Below are 9370 nucleotides of genomic sequence, written 5' to 3'. Positions count from 1 at the left end.
AAGTCTCGGCCAGAGCTGTCAGCTCGCTACCTCATTCGTCATCTGTTCACAGAAGATGTTCTGGTGAAAAGCAATGTCTATGGTAATATTGAACGTGGTATGAGTCCGTTGGACTGCAACAGAATTAATGCTCTCAGAGGTAAGAACAAAAATCTCTGTTCAGATAATTGGGGGGATATATTAGTACAAGCAGTGGAAATAGTTGAGAGAAAGTTGATGGATCCATATTCAGGCTCGTCAGGGAAGGCTCCCGAAGACAAACCTGGTTCTTGTGGGAGAATTCTATCTCAGTATCTGCTTGAAAGGGCAGCATGCTGGAAGATGGAAGCAGTTCTAGGGGATTCTGATAGATATCAGGGGCAACTTCTTGATATAGGTGCTGGATAGGCCAACCAGAAGTAAAGCACATCAGGTTTTGGTGCTCTTTATGAGTAAGGTTTGAGTGTGAAATTCTGTGGTGGTATGACTTACAGAGACTATCGTACAATCAATGAATATACAGATGGTATAGTATATCCAGGAGCTTGGCTGATGCAATTATTATATTGGAGTAGGAAAAGAAAAACTCTTACCCTAACCTGGGCTCACAAAATAGACTCCAATGGAGCAGATCTCCAGAAGAGATCCTTCCCCACTGGCAGTCAGCTCTTAAGTGGGTCTAGGAGAGATGGAGCCAGGCTCCACCCCTTCCTGCAGCACAGGTGAATTGCCTTCACCTGTGCTGCCGTGGCTGACTCATTGCTCGCCTCAGGTGATTAATCAGAGGTTCAGGCCGTGATTCAGCAGCCCCATACAACTATGAAATAGTGAACCTCAAGATCCTGGGGAGAGTTGAACAGGTTTGAGAGTACACACCTTGTAGCTTAGGAGAGCAGACCTTGGTTTATTCTGGGGGCTCTGAAGAACTCTGGTTCTTCTCAAGTCCAGTTTCCATCTCTCATTTCTATTTAAGCCATTGATCAATCATTCTCCCACATTCAATTCAGTGTTGCTAAGAGTGTGTCTCTGTCTTCTTAATAAAATCTTTTTAGGTACTAGCAGACCACTAGTACTTGCCCATGGTGCCTTCTTTTCTAGACCAAGTAAGTCCAGGTGCTTCAATGGACATGAGTCCTAGTCCACTGTCCTGTCTGATGGCCCAAGAGCTCCCAGCTACAAGCCACCAGAATAAGCCAGTCTGCTCTGATACAAAGGGTACAACACTATTTAATAGAGCAAATTCTCAGCTACAAAGCACTGTTCTTCAGTCATCACCATTAGATCTGCATTTTCGCCAGTGATGAACAAGAGCCTGCATGCTGCAGTTGTAAAAATCTGCACCAGTGGTCGTGACCCACTGTCTTCCACTCTTCACTGTGCCCACATCCACTCGTTGCTCTCCATAAACATTCAGCAAGAGTGAATGAATGTCAGTGAGTGGTGCTGTTTTTTTCCACACGGAAGAGTTCAATTACACACCTGTGCTTCATCCACACTTACATAACAGATGCCATTTTGTCAGACTACCCCTCTACTGCCATCTGTCACATGGCAACAACACGTAGAGGGATACTGGCCGGTGGGCAGGTTCAATCTTTTCTGCCATACTGCCAGCATCTGCCTCTGGCATTATAGCCTAATATGGTAAAATCGGAGATGTTACTTTCAGAACAGCCCTCATACTTCATTGTAGCAATATAGACAGTTCTGCCATTTCTTCAGCTTACGTGAATCCATATGATGTCTTTAGGAAATTAGCATTATTCATTCTGTTTGCAAATCCTATTCCAGAATTAGAGTGGGTAAGTTGTGGCTAGGGCTGTAGCAGGTGCTTTTTGAATTCTGCAAGATATTCTTCTCTAGCCCAGACTTAAGAGTTCTGGAATAGACTCACAGCACAGTTCATGAAGGAGAAAACTTCTCATCAGAAATTAAAAGAAAAAAAACAACAAAATCTGATCTTAAAACAAATCATTTTACATGCTGAAAGGCAGAAAAGTGCTGCAGTCTTACCTTATTTACTCCTTAGTACTTACCTTATTTACTCCTTAAGTCAAGTATTTGTTTACTGTACTGTAACAAGATAAGTAAGGGAGAAATTCCTGCTGCTTTTCTGTCACTGTTGTTTCTCTAAAGTTGTGTTAAGTTGCTGTGTTATAGTTTAGTGACTTTAGGTTGGAAAAGACTCTCATAATCTACCCTTCATCCCCACATTTCTAAAGGATCATAGAATCATAAGTTTGGAAAGGGCCTACAGTATCATCTAATCCAACTGTCCTCCCATCACCATTACAGCCAGAAGCCTCTAACCTATATCTCGTAGCTCCTCAAGACGCCTCTTGAACACTGCCAGGGATGGCAACTCCCCACCACCCTGGGCAGGCCATTCCAGTGCCTGACATGATGGAGCAAAGTCAGCTCTGGTAATATCCACCAGAAACAAGAGAATTCCTATAAATTCTTTACGTAATTGTCAAAGATGCTATGAAGGAGGGTGTAGTCTTGCCAAAAGCATTCTGAAATGGAGGCTGAGACTTTTTGCTTTAGGAAAAGAACATCAACACTTCTAAGGGATCAAGCCTATGTAAATGGCTCCTTGTTCGCTTTGCATATTTTGTTTTAATGCTTAGACCTTTTTGTCACTGTCAAGTATCTCAAACAGAGGGGAAAAATATTTGCTCTTTAATTCTGCTGTTCAATGCTCATACTGGACCTAAGCTGTTCTGTTTTGGATGCGCTTGTTTTGATTGAATTACATCCAACAAGAGAATGTAACTTGCATAAATAATTGATAATTTACTCTGATATGTTTATTTTTAGACTTTCTTCAAGAGAATTACCCATCCTTTGATCTAAAGGAAACTGGATATGATTGGAAGGCATGCGTGGCTGCCATAAACAGCACAGTCAGCAGTCTCATATGTGACTATAAAAAGGCTACAGCTGAAATCCAACAGTGAATCTTGGCACTGCATCCAAATGAAAGTCTCCCAGAGAGTCCCTCTTCTGTAAAGCCATGTGGAAGTGACACTATCAATCTCACAGATTGAAACTATCTTAACAGCTGTCTTAAACCTTAATTTAGCAGGTTCCTCTAAATTCTACATCATTAGCAGCACAAAATAGTATATTTCATGAGATCAAGGTTAGCAGAAGATTTGGGAACCCTAACTTTTCATTGAAGTAATATTTGTGCTTGCGGGAGATGAATTCGACCGTTCCCTGTGGCACTGGTGATAAGCTCTCTCCTGAAAGAACCTCCTTTTCATAATTCTTTGGTGGTGAAAAATTAATTTGATTACAGAAGATGCATTGCAGATCATGCTCTTCAACATCTTAGTTGACATAGTGACATAGACAATGAGATCAAGCGTACCCTCAGCAAGTTTGCTCATGACACCAAGCTGAGCAGTAGAAGGAAGGGAAGCCATCCAGAGGGACCTGGACAGGCTTGAACACTGAGTCCACATGAACTTAATGTGGTTCAACAAGGCCAAATGCATTTGGGTCAGGGCAATCCCAGATATAGAACTCATTGAGAGCAGTTCTGCAGAAAAGTACTTGGGGGTCCTAGAGGACAAAAAGCTGGATATGAGTCAGCAATGTGTGCTTGTAGTCCACAGGGACAACTGTATCCTGGGCTTCATCAAAAGAGGACTGGCCAGCAGGGTGAGGGAAGTGATTGCCCCTCTCTGTTCTGTCCTCATGAGGCCCCATCTGGATGGAGTACTGCATCCATGCGTAGAACCCTCATCATAAGAAAGATGTGGAGCTTTTGGAGTGGGTCCAAAGGAGGGCTCTTAGAATGACCAGATGGCTGGAGCACCTCTCTTATCAAGGAAAGTTGAGGGAACTGGGCTTGTTCAGCCTGGAGATGAGAAGATTCCAGGGAGAACTCACTGAGGCCTTAAAGTATGTGAAGGGAACTTATAAACAGGAGGAAGTCTGACTTTTTACACTAATAGTGACAGGACAAGGGGGAATGGTTTTAAACTAAAAGAAGGGATATATAGGTTCAGTGTTAGGAGGGATTTCTTTACTCAGAGGGCAGTGAGACACTGGCACAGCTGCCCAGAGAAGCTGTGGTGCCCCATCCCTGGAGGTGCTCAAGGCCACGTTGGATGGGGCCCTGGGCAGCTGAGCTGGTGGGGGGCAGCCCTGCCCACAGCAGGGGGATGGAGCAGTGTGGGCTTTGAGGTCTCCTCCAACCCAAGACGATCTATGAATGTATCTACAATCAAGGCAGCAGAAGCATGTGGAAATGTGGAGAGAAAAAAATGGGCCTCTGTGAATGAAGATTAATAGTCAACTAAACTATTTCATTGTTTGTGAGGAAGCAAATTAGCTTCATTCTGATTCAGTGCTACAAAAGCAAAAAACAAAACAAAACAAAACAGAAAAACCCCAAAGCATTCAGAACAAACAGCCCAAGGTTTGGTTATGTATTATCATGATGAAAATTGATGACAGTACTTCTTTGGGGGCATAGTCAACTGCACAGTGGCATATGTCTAATCAGGTCTGATGTCCACAAGGTGCAAATTCACTGCAACTTTCATTGAGACATCTAGAGGATTTGGACCCTGGTTCAGATTTAAGAAAGAATAATTTCCATTATCTTCTAGTGCTTGGACCTCTAGTTAACACTGTAAGGACATGTGCTGCATACTGTTCTTATGCAGTCAGAGATAACCAGCATCAGTGGTACTCTTTATCAAGCTCCCAGCCATAGCTTTTAACGTTCAGGACTGTGGCTGCTGGTCCACAGGGCTAGACATATTTGCTTTGCTGTCTGGTTACACTGTTGTTCTGAAGGCTTTTTGTCCTGTTGTTGTTAACTTAAATTGTGAAAGAAGTGCAGTGATTATTCTTGCCCTTGCTTGCCTTTCCACACGACTTCGAGATTTTTTAGAATTTATTTAGAATTTTGTGTGTAGAGATTACTAGTTCCAAACCTGAGAAAAACAGGCAAAAATGCTTATATTTTTTCAGTACATATATGAAACCTTTTCACTGTCACACATAGACTGGAAAAGTAGAATGATGTATTTATTGAATGACCAGACTGACACTGAAAACTGTTGGTGTGGTGCATACCTCTAGCTTCCACATTGAAAAGAGTAATTGAATAAAAGTAGAAATAGTTTTCTTGGTTTTGTTAGAAATTTATCACTTTTTGCTAACATTTATAAAATAAAATATTTTGCACTTAGGAGAAGTACTTTATGAATAAAACTAGCATGTAGCTCCTTGCCTAAATATTTGTGTGTTGAGTATTTCTTGCGTCGTGGACCTGCGGTTCAGGTGCAGTTGCATCTGGCAAGATTCTTGTGATCTGCTTTTGAGAACCAGAGCTTTGAGGAGATCTGGCTGAGGTGAGGTGACTACAAAATTTAGACTGTCTTCACTGATTTAGTAAACCAAAGAAAGGCATTTGGGACTTATCTGTCAGTTACAGCTTTGTTGAAGTTATCTGAAAAAGATTTCCACAAAAGAATAGGAGTTGGATAAAACTGTTAAGAAATTCCTTTAAATTGGTGCATTTTTAGTAGAGTAGGCCTTATTCACACAGTGGCATTGGTTTTTGTATTGCTCCGTTTTCTAGGTCTAAAACAGAGTAGGAGGGTGATCTATTCGCTTGAAAGACCGAGAAGTCATCTTCAGTCCTTTGTATCTGTACCAGTGTATCTGTACTCTCCTGTACAAGTTTCCATCCTTTATGTGTCAGAGCTGAGCCATTCAATTTGTGCATGTTTCAAATCTATGAGTTTGTTACCTACTGCTTGTTACAGTTGGATAAGATTATCTTAGTGGTCTTTTCCAGCCGTAATGATTCTATCATTCCATTGTACTTCTGGCATCAGACTCGACAGCCCTCCTGCCCATACTTCTCATGTCTGAGTTATGATGCGCATTGCGTGATACCTCTAAAATGCTGCTCACCATGATGCATTATTGTAGGCTTGTGCATACAGTATTTTAGTACAGTATATTAATAGGAAATTAAATGTATAGCCATGGTATGCAAAATGAAAAGTAACTATGGTTTTTAATACATGTGTAAGATATAAAAAACTTTCAGTGTGACTTTTCAGAAATTGACCCTAGGCATCAACAGTGATATGGAAATAATTGCCATAGCAAAATTCCTCCATGACCCTCCAGTTCTGACTTGCAGCTCCTGTGTGTATCAACAGAGGTTCTTTGTGAGTCAGACCTGCAATACTAGGATCTGCAGAAATAGTGCTAAGATCATCATTCCCCTGAAAAAAACTGCAGCAAGAACAGCAGCTCAATGATTCTTTTTATAATACAGCACTTCCATGGGAGGAAAAAATTGAGACTGCTATTCCTTCTACAATCAAAAGAGAATGAAGTTTTGATTTTGTTTGGTTTAGGTTTGGGGTTGGGTGGGATGTTTTGTTTTCTTGTTGTTGTTTTGTTTGCTTTGAAAACAAAGATCTTTCCAGAGGTATGGCAGTGACTGATAGCCTCTCTGTCCCAGGTCATCCTCTGCTCTTGGGTGTCAATGCAGGTATGAGGCAAGGTGTGGAGTTGGGTCTGGAGTCCAACAGCAGCAACAGTGCTGTGAAATGGGTCTGAAGCCCATGCAGGAGATGGGGCCAGGCACAGCTAGAGAGTATGACCAGTGGGTGAGGGAAGCCTGTGGGACAAGACAGGGTCAGGAACAGGGACTGGACAGACGTATATTCACAGGGAACAGTAAAGCCTCATGTTGCCCCCAGAGCATATACAGAAACACTCTCCTAAACGTGTTCACTTCAGCAGCCACAACTTGTCCCTTAGAACAGCATAATAGAACCATTTTTCAAGAAGGTTTTCAAGAACTGTATAACTGTGGCACTGAGGGACACGGTTAGTGGCATGGTGGGAATGGGTTGGTGGTAAGGCCAGAGGATCATTGTAGTCTTTTCCAACCTTAATGATTCTATGATGCTATGATTTTATGGTTTTTTTTTTTTTTTTCCTAAGTGTTTATTTGAATTGTTCAGTGGGAGTGTTCACAGGATTTTAGAATATAATGTAGGATGGATTAAATATCTGTGCAATTCTTTACTCCTAACTTATCTGTAGGATTGGCAATTCAATTATTTTGTAGTTCATTTGTACAGTCAGATTTCTTCAGATGTAGGTACCTGTACGAAAGGAAATGGGAGATGCTAACTTTAAATGCCATCCAAACTATGCAGATACTTAGCACTGTTTCTTTCTTTGTTCATTTATTATTTTCTTTTGCTGAGCAGTGAGGTGACATCATAACGCTACTCACTCAATGCCAGCACTGGCTGCTCCCGGGCAGGCTGAAGGGGCTCTAGCTCCATCTACCGAGGGCCAAAAAGCTTTCCTAGAACGGAAAGAAGCTCTCTGACTGGAAGAACTACTAGCTACTCAGGAAGAAAGCTGCTCCACGAACATAGGTTTAGTGCTCTTGCTAAGCAGTTGAAGTTTCTCTTTCAGCCAAGCTTCATCTTGTTAAGACACATATTTTCATTTTAAAATGATCTAATTTGGAATTTTACTTGCTTGGTGAGATACAATTTTTGTTTTTGTTCAAGATGTGTACAGATACTGTAAACTGTAACAACCATTCACATACACTTTTGTATGAGCAGGAGAATGTGGGTGCTGAGAGAACACAGGGATCAGTGACCTCTGATTTTTTGGCATTTAATTTGCTACCATGAACTTCCCAGTGGTAGAGAGGCACTGGCACAGCTGCCCATAAAAGCTGTGGTGCCCCATCCCTGGAGGCACTCAAGGCCAGGTTGGATGGGGCTCTGGGCAGCCTGAGCTGGTGGGGGGGCAGCCCTGCCCATGACAGGAGTTGGGGCTGAGTGGGCTGTGAGGTCCCCTTTAACCACAGAACTGTAGAATATCCTGAGTTGGATAGGATCCACAGAGATCGACTCCAACACCTGGCTCCACACAAGACCACGCAAAATCAAACCTTACGTCTGAAGATGTTATCTTAATATTTCTTGAGCTCCTCTGATTCTATGATGTCCTGCTGCAGCCCCATCAAGGCTGAGATTTCCAGCACCATCAGCAGACAGGTCCATGCATGAGGCTTTGGGAAACTGGGTGAGGGGCCACTAGCTGGCCAGGATGTGTCTTTCTATGATATCGTAGGCCAGGAGGCAATAAAACTATCACTGGCTGCTAGTTTGAGATAAGGTTGCAGTTGCTGTGACAGAATAACAAGCTCATCCAATTGGGGATGTCCAGCTGTGTGAGGTGGACCGCAGAATATCATCATCTGCAGCAGACTCCTGGTAGCCAACCAAGCATCGCATTTGCTTGGCTGTGTGAAATGCCCACTTCTGTATAGCACTGAGTGATTTACCTTATTCTCTTATTTTATCCAGTCCCTGTTTTCACTCACTTCTATGTACCATGGAAGTTGAAGAAGAAAGACATGCGTCCATGATTAGGCATCAGTTTACTTTTTGAGGTCTGCATCACCAGCGGGCAATGCTCAGAGATCTCATCAGTTGAGAAATATGGGAAAACATTTGCTTAGATCAGTCTCCGATCTGTGAAGAGTCTGCACGAGGTTGCTATTTGAAAATAATGGAGCAACAAAGGCAAGGAGGTGATTTATTCCTTCTAAAACTGGTTGGGTAAGCTGGGTCTTGGGAGCTGTTTTTTTATCACATCCTACTTTGACTGACGGAGCTCAGAGCATCCGTCTCTACTCAGATTTCAGAATAAATATGCTCAAAGAGGATTGACTTAGTTTTCTGATTCACAGGATAATTCCTTTCCCTTACCAGTGACACAAGCAGGAAATGTCGTTTAAAAAAGGAAAGCTATTTATTTTGACACAGAAAATAAACCATCAACTGAATTTATGTTCTAAGCTCTTAAGTGTTGCATGTTACTGGTATTGGTTTAGTGACTATAGGAAAGGAGTGAGTGGATGCATGAGACATGAAAATGAAGTATGTAGGCACAGTTTTCCCCCCTAACTGTCACAGAAATATGAAAACACCAATAAATTAATAGTACTGCATTAGTGCCATGACATTTTTTTTCTGTTTAAATGTTTTTACAGTAAAATTATTGACCCCACACTGAGAAAAGTCAGAAAAATACAGAAAACTGTTTTGTTTTGTTTTTAATCATAATACGCTAATAAAAAAGGCTTGCAATATCCTGCCACTTCTTCTAGGAGATCAGAGATAGCCTTGTAGTATAGTTATTTCCCATTCCCATTTGGCCATTGCTCTGACAGAAGAGTTAGTTTTGCATGTTGTGATCATGACGTTATTGGAAAGAAATGCAGTCATTTAAAGCAGCAAGCTATGAAAAACTATTTGTTGTCCACACAAAGGAACTCTTCTTAAATTCCAGTAGGATAGTTTTCCAT

This window comes from Meleagris gallopavo, chromosome 1 (genome assembly GCF_000146605.3).
Source record: "Meleagris gallopavo isolate NT-WF06-2002-E0010 breed Aviagen turkey brand Nicholas breeding stock chromosome 1, Turkey_5.1, whole genome shotgun sequence".
Classification (NCBI taxonomy): domain Eukaryota; kingdom Metazoa; phylum Chordata; class Aves; order Galliformes; family Phasianidae; genus Meleagris; species Meleagris gallopavo.
Note: the sequence above shows the minus strand (reverse complement) of the source record.